The sequence below is a fragment of the Bidens hawaiensis genome, unplaced genomic scaffold, assembly GCF_021521415.1.
Source record: "Bidens hawaiensis isolate Kalapana, Puna unplaced genomic scaffold, B.hawaiensis_p1.1 tig00025584_1, whole genome shotgun sequence".
Taxonomy (NCBI): Eukaryota; Viridiplantae; Streptophyta; class Magnoliopsida; order Asterales; family Asteraceae; genus Bidens; species Bidens hawaiensis.
The window spans coordinates 32,178-37,731 of NW_027494091.1; the positions used below are offsets into that span (position 1 = coordinate 32,178).

At 34.9% G+C, this 5,554-nt stretch overlaps 1 long non-coding RNA gene across 1 annotated transcript; it reads left to right on the forward strand.

The window, feature by feature from the left end:
- The first annotated feature begins 3,882 nt into the window (after positions 1–3,882).
- Positions 3,883–4,395, forward strand: LOC143571798 (uncharacterized). Its single transcript, XR_013142159.1, has 2 exons — positions 3,883–3,983; positions 4,236–4,395. It is a non-coding gene; the product is annotated as an uncharacterized LOC143571798 (long non-coding RNA).
- Positions 4,396–5,554: the final 1,159 nt, after the last annotated feature.

The window sequence follows — 5,554 nt, forward strand, 5'->3', positions numbered from 1 at the left end:
TTGAATAATAGAATTTGGATGAGGAATAATGTGATTTATGTTTAGAACACTTATGTTTAAGACTAGGTTATTGATCGCACACCAAGTGTTTGATGATGTAACACCCCGTAACCGCAGCGGAAACGTAAACGGGATGCAACAGACACGTCTGATATCAACAGCATTGCTTATAAAGAAAACACCACTACATTAATTTACATCATATTACATTGTTCCGAGTTTAGTTACCGTCTAGGCGTTAGCACATAAGTTTTACCAACAATACATTAACATATTTAATACAAAAAGATCATTAAGCTTCCACAAAAAGCACGCATCGTCAAGCATGTAGCAATTATTCCAGTTTGGGGGTACCTAGAAAGCATGTAAAGAAAACGGGTCAACTACGAATAGTTGGTGAGTTTCACTAATTTAAATAAACAGTGACAAATCATTATAATAATCATATATTAGCGATGTAATTATGCTGAGCCCACAAGTGAAACCTCTAACTATCCACATACAACCCCGTGGCATACTCCGCCCACGAACCTGCCCCGAACCGTTATGCCTAACATTACATAGCAAAATAAATAACAACAAAATAGACATGTGCAACTGGCTGGGAAACATCAGCAAATCCATGCCGGACCAGTTGGGTTTGTCAGACCAATAGTACTATTCACACTCTACCGGCTTTTAGCGAATCACTCGTGTTACGGGGCCTTACAATGTTAGCAACTCAGACAATTACCATCTTAGTACATTTCCGTACGATTCCCGTACAATAAAATTATATATAAATACACGCAAATCCATGCGTTCAGAATGTACTTAAACATTTTAATAGTAACATGCTTTCCGCCCCGGGAAAATATTTAAAAACAATTCAGAAAAGGGGCTCGTGAAACTCACCTTATCGCAAGCAAGTAGGTAACACAGTACGCAGCTACTAATCCGGATCTGTAATACGATCCCTAAGTTCGTTACTATACAATCACTATTAATACAACTTTAACCGTGTTAACCGGTACATCTGGGGACACTGTTAACCCAGTACTGTACCCGTTCCGGGGTCAATGTTAACCCAGAAACACTTATCCGGACTCAGATTGTGATATCGTTTAGAGTTTATAGTCAAAATTACTATTAGTTCGTTTTCCCCGTTTTGCGTGCCTAGCACGGTTATCCGTTTTTACGTTTCAAAATGAGTTTGGTCACACACGACCCGAAAATAGTTGTCGACTGATAATTTAATTGTAGTTGTGAAATTAGAGCTCGGTTTAGACGCCCCGATTGGCCGCGGGACCCGTTTCCATCTTTAGTGTACCGGAAACTGTTAAATCGGATAAAATTACCCAAATCATCCGAATTATTTTTGAATGATTTATTTTTACCTGTTTAACTCAGTTATATGAAAATAGTTCATTTTTAGGGTTTTTATACACCAGTCAGCTCGTTTAGGCGAACTTTACCGGTTTACGCGTTTTAACTTTAAAAGTTTGTTTTGCACAAATAATTATCCGTTTAATCTCGGATCTTGAAATTTTGCACAAATTACTTTTTGACAGTGGGGAATTTTATAAAAATATTTCCAGAATTAATTTTTATATTCAAAATTTATTTATTAATTTTTAAACACCATTTAAACACTAAATATGTCGTAAATATCAAACGACCTTAGAAAAATCCCAAATTTTTCCTGGATGACCCCTGCCATCCACATGGTCCCCTGTAATTTTTCCAAAACCAAAATCTCTTTTTACAAGCCATTTTCACTAAAACCGAGTTAGAAAACCCTAGAACTCGTTTAACCGAAAAGCCTACTTAGACTTCTCCAACTGACCTAAAATTTTGTGTGTGACTTTTACATGTTATAAAAAGCTTATCTGGAGTTTTCCAGAATTTATCATGATATTTAAGTATTTTTCACCATTTTTAGCCAAAACCGAGCATTAAATTCACCAAATATTCATCCTTTGTCCAAAAATTACCAAATTTTCACAGATCTCATATTTTCATGTGTAGATCATCTCTGTGAAATTTCATAGCCTAACTCTAAATGTACCACAATCTGTCCAAAACACATACACCATATAAAAACCGAACTACCTTGTGTTTTTAGCTTCAAATCGCAAGGATCTTGCTTTCTAGCCTTTGTTAACAACTAGATACAACACCTACAAGCACAATAACACCACACCAAGCAAGTTACACCCACAATCAAGCCATTTCTTTCATGGGTTCGGTTATGATTTAAAAACAAAGATTTAAACCGTAAAAATTCGTTTTTGGTTCGTTTAACTCCTTTCTTGGACCAAGATCCCTTGTATAACCCGTATACATCACTTGATCATGCAAGAATCGGTTTTCATCTCGGGTTTTCACCCTTTTTTACTTGAAACCTCATTTTCTTGCAAATAAACTCAAGAAAAGAAGATGAAAACGTACATAACTCGATTTTTACCTTGCTTTTCTTGCTACAAACCCGAGTTTTTAGATCATAATGTGGAGAGAATTGATGAATGTTGAAATGTTGTTTACAAAAAAAAATAACAAAGGCATGGGGTATAACCCCTTGCCGATCGGAAGTGAGGGGGGAGGTGGGGTGGGACCCACCTTTCCATTTCTAGCCACTCATTTGGATTTTGGAAATCCGGATAACGTTTTGAATAATCTGGTTCAGTTCGTTTTTCGGTTAAATGTTTAATTTAACTTAAAACGAGGCTAAAACGGTCGTTTTCGGCTTATAAATGAAATTTATATAAAACCGATTTAAAAACTTTAAAAACTTAAACCATGACATTTATTAACTTAAAACATCATATTATTAATAATTGCGCATCTTTTTCGGCTTGATCGATCGTCTCTTGCTCGGTTTGGTATTAAAGGTTTCGTTTAATGGTACCGACGTACCATTAAATCGAAAATTCTTTTTCTGTGCTTTAATTCACTTATCCCGAAGCTTTAATACTTCGCAAACATCACTAAATATCATATATCTCTTCTATAATGTAATCCTCGATTCATTCGGGCTCCAATAACCGTTAATCGGTTAATCGTATTTCCAATACGATTAACTGTATAATCGAGTATAATCCGTACTATGAATCATACATACTCGTATAAACGCATTATAATTCATATATTCATTATTAAATAACACATAAATAGTATATACCGGTTAGGGTATACCTGATTTTGCCGGAATCGTTACAGATGATATGCTCATATGAAACTTGAATTGTGCAATATAATATGAAATCCGTCACTTTTGACATATTTAAATAGTTAATTTGCAGAGCGCGTATCTCACTCCTCGTTAGGAGATAGAGGACGGGCCTTATATCATGGGAAAGGTCTATGTGTCTATTTCAATTCATATTTGATCATCAGAGTCTAAATTGGATTAGAAGTTGCCCATAACAGTAGACCAAAGTGACTAGTCAGGATATAAAACATGCTGACTGGGAATATTTATGCTTTTGTCCTAATTTTGTAAACATCATGTAAAAGCAGAGAAAAATAGTTAGAGGGTGTGCTTTACATGCTTGAAAAGGTATTTGAGTCCCCTATGATCCATCTTTGAACATGTTGAACCAGTTAGGATGTTACATTGGTCAAAATGGTTGATTACAGAAGCGATATAGGAAATCGCTGCACATTAATAAAGATATTAGTAATCGAGAAAACACATAAGATTGCATATACTTGCATTAGGCATGATGAATTGATTGTAGAGAACTAATAAAACTTCATGTGACATATTTAAAGTGTCTAAAGGACTTGCAAATGGTTTGTATGAGTGTTTACACGATTGTATGTACTGACCGGAGAATATCCATACCTATAAGCAGTTTGACTTTTAAAAGTGAAACTGACCAAAAAACTAGTATTTTGATAAATTGGTATGTATGAGTCCATAGGATTATGTGGTCATGTCATATAATGACTAACCCGACAATCTTGTGGAAATTGGACAAAGTTTGATCTTGTCAAGCTAGGTGGAGGCTTGGATGAAATGGGTCAAACAAGCTAATGGAGTGCACGGGAGTTCTAGTTAGCAAAGAAAGGTAAGTGATTTTGTTCACTTCAAATTATAAGCTAAAGTTTCTTGTCAAATTGTAATATTGCTTAAATGACAAACAAAAGAATGAAATGACAAGAAAACTCAAGAAAGGTAATTTGGGGATATTAAGGTACAACCTGGGATTGAGTTGTAATCTTTAATGTCTTGGTTCAAATTGGCCCAAAAGGGTCAAATGAGAATTGAAAAATAATAATCCTAGTATATGGGACAAGGATTTTAATGGTTATCGGGTGTGGTTTATAGACCAAGTCATAAAGGGGTACTATGGGTAAATTGGTGTTAAATCACTATTTTGGTAATAACCCGTTGTAAGATTAAGATATAAAAAGGAGTGAACCGGAATGGATATATGTGTGAAAGGGTCATACATGTCAAATGGTGAAACTATCACCATTTGAAGTAGATATATAATGCTTGTCCTGTTGAGAATTGTCCTATACGTAAGCATGATGGTAATAGAATGCGTTGTCGAGTTCTCTAAAAGGAGTTACAAGGTATTGGTAACAGGACACAACTTTGACCCTGCCAGGTACACGAATTAAATCATGATGTCGGTATATGTTAAAAAAATGACCAAAAAGCCCCGGGCAATGGTATGGGTACATTTGATATTAATGGGTCGTCCAAGGCATAAAGAGTCAAACGACAAGGTTAGTGTAGACACTGACTTAAAAATGAATAACGGAAGACTAGATTTACGAACCATGAAATTACCGGCTACAATATGGTTGTAGTGGAAAAAGGGTAACGAGATAACAGGGAATTGGGAAATGGGTGTAAATGGGATGCTGGTGCCAGTGTATAATTACTGATTTTGTGCTCGTTGGTTTAATCTGTAATTTTAAAACTGTTTAACTCGTACGATTAATCCGAATAAGTAAACTCTTGTATAAACGACTCATGGGGTCGTAGAGGCTAAGGTTTTGTGCATGAACGTGCAAATCCTAATTTTTGGTTCTATATACTAAAATGACAAATATAACAGAAGGACAAAAGGGGGATAATACTAAGTGAGAACACTTAGACCCTCTTAATGTTTAAAAAGAAAAATCGTATAAAGACAATTATAGGGAAAGTATTAATGGATGTGTTAAGTATACTTGTATTTATTACAAGTAGATGTAAAGTATGTATGACTAATTGTTATGGTGAATTTCCATGACAGGTTATAACTTAATTGAAGTATATGGATTGATGGTCAAGCTGTCGAAGAACTGAACACAACCGAACCAAACAAGCTTCCGCTATAATAATTCATTTTAGAAGACAAAGTCTAATATAGTCTTCGTATCATATAAATATAAAATTTGTAAAATTTCCTTTACTAGTTATGTATGTCGTGTCATGTTATCACGTCATCCGCAAAAGTTTTAATTAGACCTGGTTTTTAAGTCTTAACGAGTGTATGTTTACGCCTAAAAATGTTATAAACGGGTTAGGGTCTTACAAAGTATTCTTGTTCGATATATAAAAATAATTAACACA